Source organism: Hyperolius riggenbachi, chromosome 2 (assembly GCF_040937935.1).
Source record: "Hyperolius riggenbachi isolate aHypRig1 chromosome 2, aHypRig1.pri, whole genome shotgun sequence".
Taxonomy (NCBI): Eukaryota; Metazoa; Chordata; class Amphibia; order Anura; family Hyperoliidae; genus Hyperolius; species Hyperolius riggenbachi.
The window spans coordinates 352,050,244-352,072,587 of NC_090647.1; the positions used below are offsets into that span (position 1 = coordinate 352,050,244).

At 43.2% G+C, this 22,344-nt stretch overlaps 1 protein-coding gene across 19 annotated transcripts in view; it reads right to left on the bottom strand.

Annotated features, from left to right (window-relative positions):
- The window catches only part of NFASC (neurofascin), a 269,129-nt gene that overhangs the window by 178,630 nt on the left and 68,155 nt on the right, over nt 1-22,344 (bottom strand). For 17 of the 19 annotated variants that reach the window (XM_068269595.1, XM_068269606.1, XM_068269610.1 and 14 more), the window contains exon 1: nt 13,023-13,523. The exons of 1 other annotated variant lie outside the window; for it this stretch is intronic. The gene's annotated coding sequence lies outside the window, so the exon portion shown is untranslated. Of the gene's footprint in view, nt 1-11,513; nt 11,534-13,022; nt 13,524-22,344 lie in introns of those variants that run through there. One more of the 19 variants, XM_068269593.1, reaches the window with a different exon arrangement.

Here is a 22,344-nt window from a genome sequence, read left to right on the forward strand (position 1 = left end):
CAGGCTCTATGGCTAACAGCATTAAAAGCAGAGGATCAGCAGGTCAGCCATGCAACTGGTATTGCTTAAACGGAAATAAATATGGCAGCATCCATATCCCTCTCACTTTAGGTGTCCTTTAAATAAGGCGTAAGCATTAGCAAAATTGTCAATGGCAAGTTCACAACATTTTTGCCAAATTTCTGATCAGTCTACAAGAATCTTGCATGACGGAATATGTTGGCGCTTTATAAATCAAAAATAATAAATTCAGTTTCACAAAACTGGCAACTTTAATTTACCAAACAATCGTAAAACCAAAGTGAAATTATCGTAAATCGAAATGAAACCATTGATAAATCACATATTAGGATGGGCATTAAGGACTAAGATTGATTTAAAGATCATGCTAACATAAGGTATAATTTATGATTGGAGCTAAAATTGATTGAAAGATCGTACTAACACAATAAGGTATAATTTACAAAGAAAACCCTTGTAAACCCTCCTTTTTACTCTTGATTCAGATTTTGGCAAACTAGGTAGCCGATTTTGTGATTGAGACAAATTTTCCATGAGACCAAACTTAAAAAATTCCCTTGCTCAGACATGAAATAGAAAAGAGCACCAAGTCCAAAAGAGTTTACAATTTGAAAAGGTAAGAAGGACGATGGCAGTGGATGGAGAAATGGAAGCTGGTTGCTAGGCTATGAATGATTATGGAAGAGAAAAGATGAGCAGGCACATTTAAAGGGGTGGGCTTTAAGGACTTGTTTGAACTTGTAAAAGGTGGGGGAAATGCTAATATAACAAACATTAAAGTTCCAGAGAATGGGAGCTGCTTTACAGAAATCGTGCAGCTGTTCATGAGGGGAGGTTAAGAATGGGAAGGACAGAAGGTCGTAGGAGGAGTGGAGAGGGCATATTTCTTTATGAGGTCAGGAATATAGATAGACAACAGATGTCTACATATCATTACCAGTAATAATGGTATCTAATCTGCATTCAGTCATGTTTTATTACTGGTCAGTGTGATTGCAGAAATATGCCAAATTTAGCTTTAGGAAGTGCAAATATTAATTGACGTAAGCCGTGCATACTCCAAATAAATGTGACATTATCTGTATCTTGAACTAACAGGCACGTTTCCACGTTTTTTTTCCATAGTCAATCTGTCTGTTGCTTGCACGAGAGCGGTCATATTGCTGGTGATGGCAGCACTAGGACTGAGCTTTGAATGTCAACAAACCATCATTTTGTTTTCACTATACTGCAAACAGGCTGAACTGAAACTCTGCATGGGACGTCAGGCCAGTTTCCACTGGGTGCCGCATCCGCTTCTGAATTGGACGTGGCATCCGTGCTGTTGCAAAGCCGTGGCCGAATAGGGATTTTGATGCAATCTACAGAAAACTGCAGTTATCATCACTATTTATTTATTTTTTTCCACACACAATTCGGATGCAGCCTATTGATTTTAATAGCCTGCGATTCCACATCTGAAATTGCGTATGGAAAATGTCCACGGTTCGCGGCTAGAGGAAAAAGGCACTTAGGAGTTGAAGATTTACTGCTCAAAACTCAGCAGCTTCTGATTAGAACCATGGAAATATCTGGCTGAATCCAACTCATTCTGTTTCTATTAGACAGAGCAAATTCCGTTTCAGTGAATAAAAAGCTCAACTCTAGTCAGAACTATGCAGGGAACAGGAGTGATTTGCTCCATGCTGTGTGTCACCTCAGTGTGTCAACAGAAACAATTAAAAACATGAGTTTATAATTCCGGCCGTGTTTGCACAAAGATAGCTGAAGTTCCTCCAGTCGGTTCTAGTGTAAACATGATTTGGCCATAAAACTGATTTTGTACAGTTTAGCACAAGAGCAGCAATGGTGAGATAATGGGCATATGAAATAGATTAGATTGAACGCTTATTTGGCAGGGCCCTTCTTTGCCACCATACGGACTCAGTGACTCGTCTCCTATACTTATCCCTACATTGTTCCATCACTGGTTTGTTCACTACTGTTGAATGTTATAATGTCCGTGTGTAGTGTGGTTTAATGTCTCCCTCTATTGTACAGCGCTGCATAATATGTTAGTGCTTTATAAATAAAGTTTAATAATAATGTTATATATAGTATATTTAGTATGTAGTCTTATTGCAAACCTTTTTTTTTTTCTGTTGCAGGTGTGTTTGAAACTCCACATTTATGTATGGTTAATAATCTTATATTAATATACATAACCTTATATTAATATGCTGCTTGCAAGTAAGTTCTGAAAATCATTACAGTAATTTATTTGCATTTAGTTGTCATTGTTGTCACTTCTACTTGACAAAGCTTTATGTCTTTTTCTATAGGCCCTTTACCTGACTAGTATGTTCTGTATGCTGACATGTGTGCATGTACTGAACAGAAAGCTGCAACATGTGGGCAGAACATAGAAATCAAATGCTAACAGCTCATCAATGAGGTCCTTGGGAGGTAAAAACAAATGCAGTAGGTGATGTAACCTACCTGCTTTGCCAGAAGGCTAAGGATGTGATTTTTTTATCCTACTCATCAGAGATGTTATATATATATATATATATATATATATATATATATATATATATATATACATGTGTATATATATGTGTGTGTGTGTGTGTGTGTGTGTGTGTGCGTGCGTGCGTGCGTGCGTGTGTGTGTGCGTGTGTGTGTTTAGTGATACTATATGCACATGCCATCATATAGATGAAGATACTGGGACAGAAGGGTTGAAGCATGTCATTTTGCACTGGCAGCTGGCGGTAAGACAGAAGGAAAACTGGTAGGGGGTATTTTAAAGGGAAAGGAGAAGAACAGAGAAATGTGAAGAAGCCAGCATAGCGAATGAAGAGTGAATATATTAGGATAAAGAAAAGGACAGAGCAGATGTAGGGGAGGAGCTGGCTGAACAGATGAACAAATATTCTGAAGCATGTTTGAGAGGCGAGCACGTGGTGAATGGACATAATAGGGCTTCACTTTCTCTTACTACATATGGAGCTTGTTTGTTATTGAACGATCTCATTGAGAAAAGCCCATCAGGGCCTGGCACCACCACCACTACGCACACAGGAAACACACTGGAACCTTTATAGCTGAGTTTGCAGGTTTTATGCTGTCTATTGCATCCTAAAGAGGAAATAGAACAATGCAAACACATACAGGGGAAACAGAACCTAGCAAGGCAATATATAAATGAACCTCTCTCTACAGATGCATGCTTAAAGTGAACCCGAGGTAAAAATAAACTGATGAGATAAACAATTATATTTATCTTCCTACTCTTAAAAATGACTTTTTTAGACATCCCAGGAATTTATTTTATATTTAAACATTTAGAAAGTAGATTGAATGTTTTGTTGCCTCTGCTCAGGTGCAGTCTATTAAGTGTCCCTAAATGAAAATACATGAACTATATTGACCCTTTCTCTCTTCCTCTGCTCTCAGAAATGTGTAGAAAATGCATTCTGCCAGGAAAACTTTTATTGCTGTAATTTGCTTATCAGTGATGTTTACTATATTCCTGACAAGCTACTGACAAGACAAAAGCTGCCACTTCCATCCTTAAAAATGAACTCTTTCAGGCTGTAAAATAAAACAAGTAAAACACCCTGATTATTCATATGTTTAGTACTGTACATACATGTTTATCATCATGTTACATGTACACTTTAAGGCTGGGGTTTATAAAACCATGGTTACATATATTTTCTCTTTTTTTCTGTGTCGATTTTCAACTCAAGCTTAGAAGAATCTTAGCATTCGTTTTACAATGGTTTTGATTTTACACAAATTAGTTGTGATTCTAATCATTTATAGAAAATCCTCCCTCAAGCAACCCCTATACCTAACTGCATTTAGGCTCAGTTCACTGTCTGCTTACATGCACTTTCACAAGACAATGAATTCACAGGGCAATGAAGTGCAGATGGGTTGAACACTGTGAAGCCTTCCTATGGGCCAGTTCTCATTTTCTCTTTCTGGTATCATGTGCTACAGTCCGCTGCAGCAAAATCTGACTGCATGAATTTTTCCCGACAGCGGATTGGGTTGTCATTTATTTGGCAGGCCTACTCTCTGGAGTGGCAACAGACCTCAATGTACTTGAGCGGCGTGTAAAACCAGCTTAAGGCTAGGCTCACAGTATGTATTGCGTCCCCCGTAAAAGCAGGAATGCAATAGAACACAGGAAAGCCGCACATTATCCGCATGTTGCATCCATACTGTGCAGCATACAGTTAATGAAAAGTACCGTATGTTTTTCTTTCACTATTAAAGGACCACTATAACTATCTTCTCATGGAGAACAAAAAACATGTGTAGGAGGCGCCCATAGAAATTTTAGCGCATTTACGTAATAAAAATCTAAAGAAAACCTTAACCAGGTCTGGTAAGAGTTCCAGATCTTACCTTGCAAGTAGACTCAAAACTCAATTTAAAAAGTTTTTCACCATTTATTAAGCACTTCAGACAACGCATTTCGCACTGAGATGACAGAATGACGGCTCACCCTGCGCCCAACTCGCCTGCGTCTCAATAATACATACGCCCATCAGCAGACCTCTCCTCTCCTGCGTGGCTCCCCCTAGTGAAGGCTTCTGCTGATGACACAACTGCGCAGGAGAGGAGAGGTCTGCTGATTGCCGCTGGAATCGTTGTTGAGGTAAGCCGCGCTGCCATTAATTATTTTTATACGGGGGGGGGGGGGGGGGGGGCGGAAGAGACCACACAGGGGGACCAGAGGGGACACACACAGGACCACACAAGAAGACCAAAGAGAACACATAGGACCACACAGGGGGAAAGAAGGGGATATAGGAGGACACATGGGGACACAGGAAAACAATATTTGGGGAGAACATCTACAAGACTCTCCTGGACCAAGACGCTCCAGGACCATGGACACACCAGGTTTAGTATATATATTTTCCCTGGTTTTTGCCCTCTAAACCTAGGTGTTTCTTGTATTCCAAAAAATAGTATATATTCTACAGACAAATATGGAATGCAAATAGCATAATGTGTGTTATGCCAGCAATGCATGCATTGTGTTTATGACACTAGTTACGTAAACTACATAATGTACTGATTTTACTATACCTTGTTTACGTTGTATTAAATATTTTTCTATAACAGTTTTTGGATTGTGGAATGAATCCATATGGGGAACTTCACTTTAAGAGTGCTTTGGCTTACCAGCACGATTCCGGAACGAAATTATGCTCGCTAACCAAGGTTCCACTGTATCTGTAGAAATAAGTCTAACTTGGTAAAAAATGTACTGTGTATTCTGAAGTTTCAGAAGGCGCAGTCATCCTAAAACACCATTGCAACATCCTTTCTTGGTCACCAACAGCATGGCAACAAGGAAGTTGGATCAGGGACAGATACTGCTCACTATACCATTATAAGCACCAATAGGCAGAATTTCTTGAGTTTTTCACTGACTGTGATGTGAAAAAGTTAGGTTCATCTGATCCAAAGATCCAAATTGTAAGCTATGTTTAAGCTCTGTACATATGCTCAACCGGCATAATTGAAAACGAGCAGTCCCCGGCGATTAGCGCCAAACAAACATGGTAGCATGTTTCAATCCAGCAAAGGCACAACAACGATCTTCTGATTGGATCATTCATGGAAGCACAAGGATGACTAGTAACAAGTAACTAGCTACACGCAAGCAGTTCCAATTGAGCGATAGTTTGCTATCTTCAATAGAAACGGCTAACAGTGATTATTGTGCAAACAGATCTGCCAGGACAGATCAGTCTACATGGACGATAATCGCTGTCTTTTACCGTTGATGGGACACTTTTTTTTGAGCGGTCCTCAGCAGACCCATTGTTCCTTGTTAATTTCGATAGATGGCAGACAAGTGTGATTACGGAGTTTTAGCTCTATTAACATCATGGTTTAGATCTGTATCCTAATGCACGTGTGGTGTATTAAAGACCATATACTTCAGGTAATGGGCTAATAGATATCTTAATACACTTGTATTCTGAGAAACTAGTTTTCTTTCCTTTTTCCATTCTCTAAGCTAGATTCCTTCCTATTACAGTCTGTATTACATAAGCTGCAGAAGGTGGAAATGTAACTGTTAGTCATATGGAAATGTAAGTATTAGTCATATCAGACCTCTCATCAGTAGTACTAACTCAGAGGTAACCCTGACAACAGTCTCTTTCCTACCTGATAAAGACCTTAAATTAAAGCTCAACTCAAGGGAAAAAATATTTTAGTTCTTAATAGTGTGGAAAGGGCTAAGATTTTTTAGTTTTGTAAATGCTGCCTGGGCTCCATTCTGAGACAATGGGGTTTATTCACTAAGTGCAGTAAAACTTACATGTGCACACAGCAAACGTCAATTTTACTGGCGCTTACGCAAGCAACGTAATGTGCATTGTGCACATACCACATATCGCTTACTGTACACAATGGACATGTTGCTTGTATATAACCTGCTACACAAATAACATAACACGCATTATACAAGCAACGTATGCGTCATCTACATAATATGAATTATTATTTTTGCATTATGCACATTTTATCGCTTGCATACATTCTGGTAAAACTGAAATGCAACGTTTGCGTGTGCCAATTTTTCCAGCACTTGCTGAGTCAACGCCATGTTTCAAACTTCCTGTCTTGAAAGGAAGTGGGCAAATCTCTCCAACAGAGGCACAGAAGGCAACAAGAAAAACTTACTTTTTGTGAGTGTGTGAGAATGAATGTAGAGGAAAGGAGCCTAAACGTCTGTGCTATACCTCTGTGCTTGACAATACTGTGCAAGTCTGTGTAGTTGTCGTCAGATGGTGCTGCTCTCTTGGGTGCCACTCTAGGTGGTATGTAATCTGCAGTAGACAGTGGGATGTGGGGGAAGGGTGAAGAAAACATAAAAATTCCCAGCCGGCCGAGGAATATTCTCACCTGGATCTGTGGCTGACTGTCACATATGGGGTGGCCAGCAGGAAGGCTTTGTCCCACTCGGACTGGGGACCAGGTCTTGGGCTTGGCAGAAGTCCTCCTCCACAAGGCGTGCAGGCGATAGCCTCCTTCAGAGCTATACTGGCAAGCCGCTGCTATGATATATTTTTCACCCAGCCCGAGAGCTGGGTTGCCACTATAGGCGGCTGCACTGTCAGGAAATTGTGGCTAGGAAAAGTGTGTATAATGGTTGAGGATGCTGTTGGCTCCACGCCACTCTGCCGAAGTGAGAGAATCAGATTGCAGGAGGCTGAAGCGGGAGCTGAGATGCGCCTTGTAACGGTCAGAGGTGGCTCTGCGCTAGTCTGTGGAACCTGCACAAGCAAGACACAACTGGCGAGAGCGGTATAACAATTTGCCAGTGGGAGTGTGTGCAAGTAGGAAAAAAACAACCTGCCATATGAATCAAAAGTAAATCTTTTATTGTATCAAAGCAGCACACTTCAGAGGGCTCAACCCTCTTTCATCAGGCTAAAACCTGCATCAGGCTTTACCACTGTTCCTCATTTCCTGTCCCTAATGTATGATAAAGCCACAGAATTCCATGGAAGTTACAGGCATAGGAAGCTAAAGAAATCCTCCACAATGGGGCACATAAAGTGGTAACCATATAGCCTTTCCTCTTATACTGCCAACAGTGGCAAGGAGGGTGAGTGGAAGCAGCAGCCACACCAACTCTCCCAGGGGGATAAGTGCAATAATTAGCAGCATGCATTACTGCTCCTCTCAGAAGGCACTGAGTGAAGATTTGCCTCTGCAATAATACAGTAGCCATCAGGACCAAGGCTAGGAACTCTGACTATAAAAATAGAGTTATTGACCCAGCTGTGCAATTCTTTTTATGGAACTGCAGATTTACAAAATCTCATGGGGTTTGCTAGTTAATGACTGTAGTAACTACCATTTGATGACTGTGGGGAATTTACTCCAAAGAAGAAAACTGTTTCTTTGGTTTATTTCTTCCAGTTGGTGAACTACACTCTTATGCTGGTAGTAAATTACTTACATTTTTACCTGTCATTGAGAAACACTGCAGGCCTCACTTGCAGATATGTATACTCATGTCACAAGCAGTGCAGTCACAGGAGCAAAAAAGAGAGAGAAAATGAAGCAACTACTAAACAGAATGGGATGAACTGCAGTACAAACATGTCAAGTGTTATAACTGTACCACATGGGATGGCTGACATAGGAAGCATAGTTGTGCTAGGAGAGTGAAGTTCCTCCATATTACTGAATGAATTCCTGTTGAACCAATAATTAGCCAGATTACAAGGCATCAGAGATAACCTATAGACTGGACAAGGGACCCAGTCATTACCTTCCTTCCTGCAAACAGCCAAGCTGGAAAATCCTTGACTAATACTATTACTGTGCCAGCAGACAGGCATCTCCCACTTTCCCTCCCTACTCCCCTCTCAACAGAACAGGCTACTCAGCAACTAGGTGGACAATGATGGCTCTTAAACTGTAAGGGGGATTGGTTTCCAGCAAAACTTAAAGTGAACCTGAACCAAGTAAAATGATTTATTACATGCTTACCTCACCATCAGTTCCTCTCAGAAGCTCACCATTTTCTTCTTATAACAGTTCCTTCCAGTTCTGACAATATTTTGTCAGAACTGAAATGTATCAGGTGCTGTCAGTTATAACTGAAAGGACAACTGATGATCAAGGTAATGTCCATGTTTCCCTATGGCTCAAGTGGGTGATATTACAGCTTAACAGCTGACCAGGAAGCTGTTAAGGGGTAATGGCCATTTTTAAAATAAAGGACAGAGAATGCCACCGATCACAGTGGACAAACAGGACACGGGAAAGGAGAAAGAGATTGAGGAGTAGATTACATGGGAGTAAGTATGACATTAGTATGTTTATTTGGACTTTTTAATTCAGGTTTGCTTTAACTTAGGTTAGTATACATAAACCTAGTAGTAGTTTCACTACTGTGAAAATCAGCAAAAACAGTGGACAACTGTAGGGTTTTCATGACCTGTGATGAGGCCCACATTGTTACCCCCTTACTTAGGACAGAAGCCTCAACTCTCTGACCAGTTGACAAAGTAACCGAAAAAGATGAAAGCAAAGTGAGCCCAGTTAAATCAGTCTGAAGACCAAGACCAGTTCATTCATTCCATTCTGTGAGGACTTTGTCATTGGAGAGGAAACCCCTGTTTTTTTTTGAGTGTGCTTTAATTTAAAAAAAAATGGCTATTACAGTAAAACGCTCAAGAACAGGAGTCTAAAAGGTTTCTTATAAATGCATTATATTGGAGCTGGAAGGACAAGTCATGCTGCACATTAGTGTGGCACTATCCCCTAGAGCAGGGGTCTCAAACTCGCGGCCCGCGGGCCATTTGCGGCCCTCGATACAATATTTTGTGGCCCTCGCCGGCAAAAGCTTCCTTATAGTTCGCTTCAGTGCTCCCAAGTAATCCGCCGCATCCCCGCCGCTAAACGATCCAAATCGCCTGGGGGGCAATCCGCAGGCATTTCCTGGAAGGGGCAGAGCTTTCAGCTTCAGCTCTGCCCCTCCTGACGTCAATCGCCACACGGATCGCCGCCTCTCTGTGAAGGAAGAGTGAGAGGGGCGGGCAGAGGCGGCGATACGCCGCGATTGTGAAATTCCTTATGCGGCCCAGCCTCATCCTGACTTTGCCTCCTGCGGCCCCCAGGTAAATTGAGTTTGAGACCCCTGCCCTAGAGAATCCACTTCAGTGACCCTGGATTCCCATATCCCAATATATGTCGATCTGTGCAGTGTGAACCCAGTCAAGGTTTTAAGGATGTGACAAAACGATATACAGTACTCTGAAAAGTGATGCAGAATTCAACAATGCAAAATAAATATATACAGTGATGTGAAAAACTATTTGCCCCCTTCCTGATTTCTTATTCTTTTGCATGTTTGTCACACTTAAATGTTTCTGCTCATCAAAAAACGTTAACTATTAGTCAAAGATAACATAATTGAACACAAAATGCAGTTTTAAATGATGGTTTTTATTATTTAGTGAGAAAAAAAACTCAAAACCTACATGGCCCTGTGTGACAAAGAAATTGCCCCCTGAACCTAATAACTGGTTGGGCAACCCTTAACAGAAATAACTGCAATCAAGCGTTTGCGATAACTTGCAACAAGTCTTTTACAGCGCTCTGGAGGAATGTTGGCCCACTCATCTTTGCAGAATTGTTGTAATTCAGCTGTATTTGAGGGTTTTCTAGCATGAACCGCCTTTTTAAGGTCATGCCACAACATCTCAATAGGATTCAGGTCAGGACTTTGACTAGGCCACTCCAAAGTCTTTATTTTGTTTTCTTCAGCCATTCAGAGGTGGAGTTGCTGGTGTGTTTTGGGTCATTGTCCTGCTTCAGCACCCAAGATCGCTTCAGCTTGAGTTGACGAACAGTTGGCCGGACATTCTCCTTCAGGATTTTTTGGTAGACAGTAGAATTCATGGTTCCATCTACCACAGCAAGCCTTCCAGGTCCTGAAGCAGCAAAACAACCCCAGACCATCACACTACCACCACCATATTTTACTGTTGGTATGATGTTCTTTTGCTGAAATGCTGTGTTACTTCTATGCCAGATGTAACGGGACACACACCTTCCAAAAAGTTCAACTTTTGTCTCGTCCGTCCACAAAGTATTTTCCCAAAAGTCTTGGGAATCATTGAGATGTTTTTTAGCAAAATTGAGACGAGCCTTAATGTTCTTTTTGCTTAAAAGTGGTTTGCGCTTTGGGTATCTGCCATGCAGGCCGTTTTTGCCCAGTCTCTTTCTTATGGTGGAGTCGTGAACACTGACCTTAATTGAGGCAAGTGAGGCCTGCAGTTCTTTAGATGTTGTCCTGGGGTCTTTTGTGGCCTCTCGGATGAGTTTTCTCTGCGCTCTTGGGGTAATTTTGGTCGGCCGGCCACTCCTGGGAAGGTTCATCACTGTTCCACGTTTTTGCCATTTGTGGATAATGGCTCTCATTGTGGTTCGCTGGAGTCCCAAAGCTTTAGAAATGGTTTTATAACCTTTACCAGATTGATAGATCTCAATTACTTTTGTTCTCATTTGTTCCTGAATTTCTTTGGATCTTGGCATGATGTCTAGCTTTTGAGTTGCTTTTGGTCTACTTCTCTGTCAAATAGCTCCTATTTAAGTGATTTCTTGATTGAAACAGGTGTGGCAGTAATCAGGCCTGGGGGTGACTACAGAAATTGAACTCAGGTGTGATAAACCACAGTTAAGTTATTTTTTAACAAGGGGGGCAATCACTTTTTTCACTTAGGGCCATGTAGATTTGGAGTTTTTTTCTCACTAAATAATAAAAACCATCATTTAAAACTGCATTTTGTGTTCAATTATGTTATCTTTGACTAATAGTTAACGGTTTTTGATGAGCAGGAACATTTAAGTGTGACAAACATGCAAAAGAATAAGAAATCAGGAAGGGGCAAATAGTTTTTCACATCACTGTAAATCCTGGTCCTGCATCATCTCCAGCTTCTTCCACCTACATGACTGTGCTCTGACCTCTGTACCAGTGCAGAAGCCTGAGGAGGACAACAGAAGGCAGCATGTCTGTATTTCCACTTCCTGGAAGTAAGGGAAAAAAATGGGCCTCTTCAGGGCTTCAAAAGATGATAATCTTTACAAGTGACCACTGTCTACAAATTCACTTTTTAGGCCATGTATACAATGGTTTGATGCGGTGCAGTGCTAACACAATGCAATTATATTGTTGTATGCTCACATTGGCGCATTAGCAGTGCATTGCAACAAATCCATCAGGCATAACGCAATGCATGCAGCGGGTTATCACGTTAACAGAAGTAATGAAGCATACTTTCTATATACTGTTTGCTTCACTGTATGCGTTGCATCGCATGCATAATGTGTGATGCAACGTTTCCCCTTCACTGCGTTCCTGTTTTTACAGGAAACAAACACAGCTCCCCACTGTGAACATGGTATAAATACGCCATTAAAAATAGTACTTGTCAACAATGCAAACACACAGCATAATTGACAAGACAACCGAGCCCCAATGTGTACAATCAGCTGCAGGACAAAGTCATCTTTGTATGGCTAGCCACACTAATATATAACTATAAATTGCACATTCAGTACAACAGTTTCAATGTTGTTTCCTCCTCATAGTTCTGCCCCTTGCTTTCCCAGTGACACAGAAGTCTATACTGAGCTACTTGTGCTCAAGTAAATTTAAAGGAAAAGTACAAACACTGATAAGAAAAGTGCATGCAGTTGTATTGCAGCAGTTTGTAAACAACGGGTCTCTGCTGTCTTCTTATATGTATTTAAAATCTTATATAGGAAACAAATCTTATATATTGATTAGTGATGACATTAAAAGCTTAGGCACTAGATATAAATAATCAGTGATTCTGGAAACCAAAAGGTTTGCATACAATAAATACTTGAGCTCTCTAACGTTACAATAAACTCCCCACAATACACTTTATAGCAGATGCAGTGATTAATTCTACCATCCATTTAGAAACACCAATATGAAACTGGGTACTTTACTGCACAAATGTGCTGAAATATTTACAGATGCTATTAATTTAAAAATACAGTCATGTGAGTAATTTTCTGCAGCATTTCTTCAAGAGCCAATACAGGCTTGTTCAGGTTGCTGCTGATAAGAAAAGCCCAATGATCTCTTACTATAAACTGGGCACATCTACCAACATACACAAGCTGTCACAGAAGTGAAATACAGTAGTCTTTTCAGATAGAAAGACACAAAGACACACTTACAAGATGTGGGTAAAGGAAGGCAGGCGCACAAAGCAAGAACTGCATTGACAATGAGAAATGTAGGTACAGGCAGCAGGATACTAATCTCACTATGGAGGATTACTCTGAATGCACCCATTCAGTAGCGCACAAAAACATGCATTTTACATAACGTTGTACACACAAATGTGAAGGCTGTGAAATACTGTAATTTAGGCCATTAAAACTCGCCCCCTCCCACCTCAGCCTAGATCCGCAGTGCTGACCTGTCATATCCAGGGCCGGTTTCTCCTTGGATTGGGTGCTGATGTGCAGGCCCAGCACTGTAGCTGCTGCCCAGGCTCCGGAAGGATGCTGAGCTGGAGGATGATGCGGGGATTAGGAAGTGCCTGCAGGATGGGTGCTGATGCAGAGGTGCGTGCAGCTGCTGCTGGGGTAATCCTGTTATGGTGATGAGAGGAGGAGGATGCGCTTTCACTACAGCAGAGCCAAAGCTGATATTCAGAGGCAGGAAGGTGATGTGGAGGAATAGCTGTCAGATGAAGCGAGAGGACACAGAGACACACAGCTGCTCTCAGGCTCGGGTAATTCTGCTTCTAGTGGGTGTCGCTTATTCTTTTCACGCCCTCCTCCAGGCTGCATGCCCAAGAAGTGGACTGTATGTCCTTAGCATTGTCTTGAATAGAATATCATCCTGTGAATGAGCGTGCAGTGACAGGCCGTGAGGGTGCAGCTTCTTGCTCTGCATTAGGACAGAGAGCTGAGCGCGCCCCCGCACAGCACTCTGCGCATTCCCGCAATGCGCGCTCCCGCCTTCCCCCCACCTACAGCAGGGAAGAGTGTGCCTGTCTCGGGCTCATCATAGGTTTGCAATTTGCAGAGAGTTCGCTTGCAAACGCGGGAGAAGCAGCGAACCGGGCATTGTAGCTTGAGTGTAAGATGAATATACAGAGTGGAAGCAAAATCCTCGGATTAATGCAAAATTGGATGAAAATTGGCTGCTGAAATTTCACTTTTGTTCAGAAAAAAATACATTCGGCTCAGCTCTGTACTCTGGATTAACAGTAATCAGTTTAGCTTTGAATATATTATTTTTATCTGCATGCAAAACACAATCATAGCACAGACCGAAACTGGAAGATAGGAGCGTCAGCCCATGGTGCTTACTAATGATTTAATCTTTTTGTCCAATCTTACAATTTTTATGTAATATAAGGCAATGGCTAAAGTATCCATTCTATATACTCACCCAGTTTACCCCTCTACATGCACTTGGTAAGACTGGACTAAAATATATGGGTCCAGTTCAGGGGCGGACTGACAACTCATGGGGCCCCCGGGCAATAGGAGATTATGGGGCCCCCATACCAGTGTTTCCCACCTTTCACGTTATATTTTTACAGACTAAGATATAATCATTTATTGACAACAGTAAATATGTTATATTGAGATATCGTACAGTGACAAAAATCCCTGCGCGGCGCGCCAAAAAATGGGTGTGGTCACGCAACAGAATGTGGGCGTGGTCATGGGTGGGGCAAAATATACATGACCTTAGCAGTGGTGTAAAAGGTCTGCCGGGGAAGTCTGAACTCTGCCATAGTGTTTCCCCCCAAAATACATGTAATCTGACAGCATTTCACCAAAAATCCATGCAATTTGGCAGAGGTTCCTCCCAAATACAGATAATATGGCAGTCGTTCCCCCAAAATAGACGTTATCTGGCAGCCGCGGTTCCCCCAAATACACATAATTTGGCAGCGGATCACCAAAAATACATGTAGCAGCAGTGGTTCCCCCAAAATACACAGAATCTGGAAGCAGCAGTTCCCCCATTATACACAATCTGGCAGCGATTCCCCAAAAATACACATAATCTGGCAGCTGTTTCTCAAAATACACTTAATCTGAGAGCAGCAGTTCCCCAAAAATAGTTAATCTGGCAGCAGTTCCGCCAAAATAGGTGCCCCCAGTATAGGTAACCAGGTCAAAAGGTATCCCCAGTGGAAGTATACAGGTCTATAGGTTTTCCCAGTGCAGGTATCCAGATCTATAGGTGTCCCCAGTATAAGTAGCCTAATCTACAGGTGTCCCCAGAATAGATAACCAGGTCTATAGATGTCCCCATTTAAGATAGCCAGGTCTATAGATGTCCCCATTTAAGATAGCCAGGTCTATAGATGTCCCCAGTTAAGATAGCCAGGTCTATAGGTGTCTCCTGTATAGATAGCCAGATCTTTAGGTGTCCCCAGTATATGTAGCCAGGTGTATAGGTGTCCCCAGTATAGCCAGGTCTATAGGTGCCCCCAGTATATGCAGCCAGGTGTATAGGTGCCCCCAGTATATGCAGCCAGGTGTATAGGTGCCCCCAGTATATGCAGCCAGGTGTATAGGTGTCCCCAGTATAGCCAGGTTTATAGGTGCCCCCAGTATATGTAGCTAGGTCTATAAGTGCCCCCAGTATATGTAGTCAGGTGTATAAGTGCCCTCAGTATATGCAGCCAGGTGTATAGGTCTCCCCAGTATATGCAGCCAGGTGTATAGGTCTCCCCAGTATAGCCAGGTCTGTAAGTGCCCCCAGTATATGCAGCCAGGTGTATAGGTCTCCCCAGTATATGCAGCCAGGTGTATAGGTCTCCCCAGTATAGCCAGGTCTGTAAGTGCCCCCAGTATATGTAGCCAGGTGTATAGGTCTCCCCAGTATAGCCAGGTGTATAGGTCTCCCCAGTATATGCAGCCAGGTGTATAGGTGTCCCCAGTATAGCCAGGTTTATAGGTGCCCCCAGTATATGTAGCTAGGTCTATAACTTCCCCCAGTATATGTAGTCAGGTGTATAAGTGCCCCCAGTATATGCAGCCAGGTGTATAGGTCTCCCCAGTATAGCCAGGTCTATAGGTGCCCTCAGTATATGTAGCTAGGTCTACAAGTGCCCCCAGTATAAGCAGCCAGGCTTGTAGGTGTCTCCAGGAGGGGAGACAGCCAGTGAAGGTGGGCGATGGGCATAGCAGCGGAGAAGGGGGGAAGTTCCCCCCCCCCCTTCTCTCACCTTGGGGCCCCCCTTCCTGGCTGTCCCCTCCGTAATCTGTAATGTGTCGGACAGCTGGAAGCGGCTTACAGCATGCGGAGACTTACCGCTGTTCAGCCACCGGAGGCATCGCTGATCTGTGTGCAGCTAGTCTGGGCTTCTCAAGCCCACACTAGCTGCACACAGATCAGCGATCCCTCCGGTGGCTGAACAGCGTCTCCGCCCGCTGTCAGCCGCTTCCAGCTGTCCGACACATTACAGATTATGGAGGGGACAGCCAGGAAGGGGGGCCCCAAGGTGAGAGAAGGGGGGGGGGGAACTTCCCCCCTTCTCCGCTGCTATGCCCATTGCCCTCCTTCACTGGCTGTCTCCCCTCCTGGTCAGGCTTCTCTGGCGGGTGGCGGGCCCCCCCTGACCACGGGCCCTCGGTCCGTGCCCGAGTGCCCTAATGGTCAGTCCGCCCCTGGTCCAGTTAGTCTTTCACACTTATTTCATTTTCCACATGTTCAGTTCTGCGCTTTGTGAGTTTTCGGTTCCGTTTTCTTTTTTGGATGCATTTGGAAGGAATTTTTTTGGATTACAATTTTTTTGTGCATTCAACTGAAGTTAATTCACATGAAATGTCCTCCATCGCCTGGATCCTCCTCTAGGCTGCCCTAAAGTCCGCCAGTCAGCACAGTCTGTCCGCGTACGCTCCCAGCGACGGGGAGCAAGCGTGGCCGTGCATGCGCAGTACGCCCCGATCCGTTGACTTAACGGGGCAACTAGCAGAGAGTGTAGGCAGCAGAGGAGGTTGGCGAGGGACCGATTAGCCTGAAGGGGGCTGGAGGAAGCCCCAGCCATGTATAATTTTTTCATTTCTGATCTCAAATTATTAAAATTGCATGCACTGTTTTCCAAACTGAATGCAATTTTTCTTTGTTACATCTCCTTGCCATGTTATGTGGCTGCACACTGTCTGCCCGTCCAAAGGAGCACACTGGTGACTGTGTTTCCGATTGAAACATTATCAATTTGACATGGGGTGCAGCAATAAACAACAGCCCACCCTCCAAAGAAATTAGCGTGGGACCCCCTCCTTGTATCCATGTAATGTTTGCCTGCTTCAGCGATATGTTGTCTCTTGTGGCAGCCACATTCTTTGTGCCTCCATACCACCTTCTAATGCTACGTACACACATGCGACAACGATCGTTCGTTGAGAACGACGAACGAACTTTTAATTGATGAAAGAACGACCTAAGTAAAGTTAGTTTTAAAAGGTGTGTAACGATCTGATCGTTAGAACGAACGTTACATCACGTAAAGCAACTATTGCGCCTGCGCATAAAAATGAGAAGTTTCAGGGAGAAATAGTGAAATGCGCATGTCAAGCCTAGTACGAACGACCGTTTCCAACGATGTACTACTTTTGCAAACGATCGTCGTTGGTTAAAATCCGCCGAGACAGAACTTTCTTTTGTAGCGATTTGGCTCGTTCGTCGTTTGCCTTAATAGTCGTTGGTTCGTTTTTTGTAACGATCGTCGTTGGTAATGATCGGGGAACGATCGTTACAAACGACTATAGTCGCATGTGTGTACGCACCTTTAGGATCATGTAAAATACCTCAGCAGCTAAAAGTAGGAAGCATTGTGTGGCTGTCAGGAAGATCAGAGGAGACCCAAAGCAGGACTGGAGCAGGGAAATATTACTTTGCTCCACTGCACTACCCTGAAGGAGGGGAGGAGCAGGCCCGCTACGGTCACCATAGTTACATCACTTAGTTTGAGACTGTTGAATAAATATTTAATCCTAATAAACAATTTGGCCCACGACTTGACACACCTGGTTTACATTGACTTACATTGAAGGGACCCTGAGCAGAGCTTTAAACTGAAAATCTGCACTTACCTGGTACTTCCTCCAGCCCCCCATAGCCCAGGTGGTCCCTCTGTGTCCCCTCGGTGGTCCCGCTGGCAGCCCATTAGATTAGCAACTTCGGCCGAAGTCGTGCGCATGTGCAGTCGTGTACACCAAGCTTGATTACGCAAATGTTGTCATAAACCTCTTGCGCATGCGTGGTTTTCAAATGACTGAACTGCGCATGCACAGGAGGTTTACAGCGAGGAGTGCATAATCGAGCCGGATGCGCAGGCGGGCTGGAGAAAGCCCGAGGTAAGTGCAGATTTTCATTTTTAAGCACTGCTCAGGGTCCCTTTAAATGTGATTTGTACATTGCATGCAAAATAATGGAGCACTGCTGCACGATTTAAAAATCGTTATAATCATTAAATTGAAAGTCAAAATAAACATGCATCTTTACCTTCCACATAGTCTACTCATCACTCTCTTTCTCCTTTCCTGTGTCCTGTTTGTCCACTGTGATCAATGGAATTCTCTGTCCTCCATTTTGAAAATGGCCATTAACACATAACAGCTTCCTGGTCAGCACAAGGTTAAACTGTAATATCGCCACTTGAGCCATAAGGGAACATGGATATTATCTTACTCATCAGTTGTCCTTTCAGTTATAACTGACAGCAACTGATATATAAATTACAGAAACCAATATGTTTCAGTTCAGACAAAATCTTTTCAAAACTGGAAGGAATCACTGTAAGAAGAAAATGGTGAGCTTATTAGAAGAACTGACAGCGATGTAAGTATGTAATATTTATTTGGAGGTACATTATGGCCTCGTTCACATCTAAAATGGAAATCGCTGACGCCAGCGATTTTCGATTTTCTGGGCGATTTCTTTTTCTTCCTGGCGCTCGGGTGGCCAATGCGTTTTTGTAAAGCGCTTTTAATAAGCGCTTTTTTCAGAGCGATTGTGTTTTTTCACTCCCTGGCGCAAGTCATGAAGTGAACTCTTTGACCCGCAAAAGAATAAATGCAATGTATTTATTCTTAAAAACGCGAACGCAATCGCTGCACACATCGATTTTGTGAGCGTTTTGCATTTTTCCTATACCTTCCATTGAGGCAAAATGGCCTAAAAAATGGTACAGGCACCGATTTGCTGAGCGGATCGGAAACGAACCGCTCAGATGTTAACTCTCTCATAGGGAATCATTGCAAAAGCGTTTTGAGGGCGATTTTAAAAAATGCCTGTGCTTGAAAAAAGGGCAAAAACGCCCTTAGTGTGAACGAGCCCTAAGTGTTTATTTTAAATAATTTTACTTGGTTCAGGTTCACTAGACAGTACTATTACCAGGGATTGAAAACATTTCAGTTTGAACTAAGGCTAAGTTCACAGTGGGAGCTGCATTGCATTCTCTGTAAAAACATCAATGCAACGGAGGCAAAAAGCTGCATCTAACATTATATTATATTGCATCACACCAGATGTTCTCTGAACATCACATAGACTGCATGTTAAAATGCCTCCATTACATTGCACCACAACACCCACTGTGTTCTAAGATGGTTATAAACTGAAATGGAAAACATAATTCTAAATAATAAAATCCCTGTATCCCTGCATCCTCCTGTGTGTCCCTGTGTCGGTGAGTTTAGCCTAGTGTGCATGCGCAGCACGCAGGCGGACATGGGACAGCAGGAGGACTGGTGCTGGCAGGTGTGCGCGCACGGGAGCGTGCCCGTGCATCAGGGGGCATGGCCGCTGCAGTGGGAGGGGATGAGGGGGGTTGCGGCACAGCCCTAGCGCCCGTTTTTAAACAGGCGGGCTGTTTTCTAGTTTTTTAAATAATATTACATTACAAAAACAAATAAAAAAAACCTTGTGCAACAACAGACCCACTTATGGAAAATGTATAACAAAAGTAGAATTTGCTTTTTAAGGATAATTCCAGCCAGCATTATATGATAGTTCTTGGTGGAAGAGAGTAGAGATTTCCAATTTATACCCACCAGGGTAAATTTATATAAACAGGTGCAAGGAAAGTTGGTGCCAAAGCAATTGCAGGACTACAAGTCATGCCCTCTTCCTCCCTTGCTTCCCCTGGAAAACTGACAGCGTCCCCTATGTACTTGGAGTAGGCTGTATCTGAAAAAGCTTTTTGATGGCCCAGTCATTAAAGGAATCATCAGCCATAAAATGCTGCCCCCTGATATACTTACCTGGGGCTTCCTCCAGCCCCTTGCAGCTGACATGCCTCACGCGCAACTCCACTCACAGCCGCTGGCACAGGGTCCCCGCCGCTGCAGAGGCCGACCTTCTCTAGTGCGCCTGCGTAGTACACCGCGGACAACATGGGCTTGATTGACAGAGGCGCTGATGCAGGCGCAGTAAAGATGACCTTGAGGTTGCCTCTGCACCTGCAGGGACCCCGGGTCGGCAGCTGCGAGTGGAGATGCAGCATGGGACATGTCGGCAGCAAGAAGTTGGAGGAAGCCCTCGGTAAGTATACCGGGGGCAGCATTTTATGGCTGATGTTTCCTTTAAGGTGTAGTGCTGGCCAAATACTGTATTATCTAATTGTATAATCTTGTGCTGTCTAAAGGTGGCCACACACCATACAATTTTTTAAATATCTGTTCAATTTAAGAATTGCAATCCATTTTTCTGACTGATTGTAACATTTCAAAAATATGACCAATGTACCACACACCTATGTTCAATTTTCCCCCCAATTATGATAAAAATGATTGGAAACTCTGCCAAAATTGCTAGGGTGTGTATATTAATAAATTGACAATCCAACACACACCATACAATCTTTAGAAAGATTGATGAAAAATATCTGGCATTCCGGATCGATTAAAATCGAAGAAAACGGGAAATCCGATCGGATTTTTCAGTCGAATGAAAAAAAAGCTTTCGATTTTTTCGGGAGATCCGATCGTTTTTATCGAATTACTGTAAAATCGGATCATTTTATTGTATCGTGTGTGGCCACCTTAAGGTGCATAGACGCACTAGATGGAACTCGAGAATCCAGCATGTGTACTGGTTTCCCCGACCTCTTTTAAAGACCTGGAATGCCAGATCTATAAACAACTTCGGCAAACATTGCCGCTCTAATGGGGACACCAGTGGGACCACAGAGGGGACCCAGAAGACATTGAGGAATCTCGTGGGTTACGGGGGGCTAGAGGCAGCCCCAGGTAAGTACTGATTTTCATTTTCAAGCTCTACTCAGGGTCATAATCCACTTAGGAGACAGCGTTTCCCACATCATTGATACTCTCTAGGTAATCAAAACTTATGCCGGAGTGGACAGAGCAATACAGGTGACAGTAAGTAGGTTTTAATAATTTTTATTACATAAATGACAATTTGCTCGCTCGCTCTCAGCACCCCTGACTACGGCAAGAGCCATAAACCGGTCGGGCTGAGAGTGGGCTACACTGCTGAGGAGTTTTGGTGAATTACCTGGAGAGTACCATTGATGTGGGAAGGGCTATCCGCCAGTGGGTCCTAAGTGGATTAGGACCTACAAAAGTGAGTGACATTTTCTGTAATTTTATGCTAGATTTGAATAAAGGGCGAGTTTACAGAGATTATACTACTGAAGGGGCCCCCTGTTTTTTTGCCTTTTTTTCCATACATGTGGATTTGTGTTGGAGTGTGAAGATTGCATAAAGTGCAGAACCGGGACAAGGTCCTCCAGCACCCAAGGCTGAGACACCAAAGTGCGCCCCTCCATCCCTCCCACCCCAGCCGTCACACACTTATTGCTATTAGACTAAGAGGCGCCACAGGGCCCACAACCTCCCTAACACCTTAACCACTTGAGGACCTAGGGCTTTCTACCCCTTAAAGAGAATCTGTATTGTTAAAATCGCACAAAAGTAAACATACCAGTGCGTTAGGGGACATCTCCTATTACCCTCTGTCACAATTTCGCCGCTCCTCGCCGCATTAAAAGTGGTTAAAAACAGTTTTAAAAAGTTTGTTTATAAACAAACAAAATGGCCACCAAAACAGGAAGTAGGTTGATGTACAGTATGTCCACACATAGAAAATACATTCATACACAAGCAGGCTGTATACACCCTTCCTTTTGAATCTCAAGAGATCATTTGTGTGTTTCTTTCCCCCTGCAGCTATCTTCCACTGAAGTGTCAGGCTGTTTCTTCCTGCAGAATGCAGACAGCTCTGCCTGTATGTAATTCCTCAGTATGTGAAAGGCCAGCCAGCTCAGAGGAGGATTTATCCAGCTTGTAAAAGATACGAGAGAAGAGAGAAGCTGTCCTAATCTAAATAATACACAGGCAGTGTGCAGAGAGGGGCCTGGAGGGGGGAGATGCATCACAGAACCACAACACTGAAGAACTTGGCAGCCTTCCAGACACAGGCTGACAAGTCTGACAAGAGAGAAATAAGTTGATTTATTACAGAGACTGTGATAGCAGAAAGTGCTGCAGTAAGCCAGAACACATTAGAATAGCTTTTGGAACTTGTAGGATGATAAAAAACAGGATGCAATTTTTGTTACGGAGTCTCTTTAAGGACCGGCCACTTTTTTTCCATTCAGACCACTGCAGCTTTCACGGTTTATTGCTCGCTCATACAACCTACCACCTAAATGAATTTTGGCTCCTTTTCTTGTCACTAATAAAGCTTTCTTTTGATGCTATTTGATTGCTCCTGCGATTTTTACTTTTTATTATATT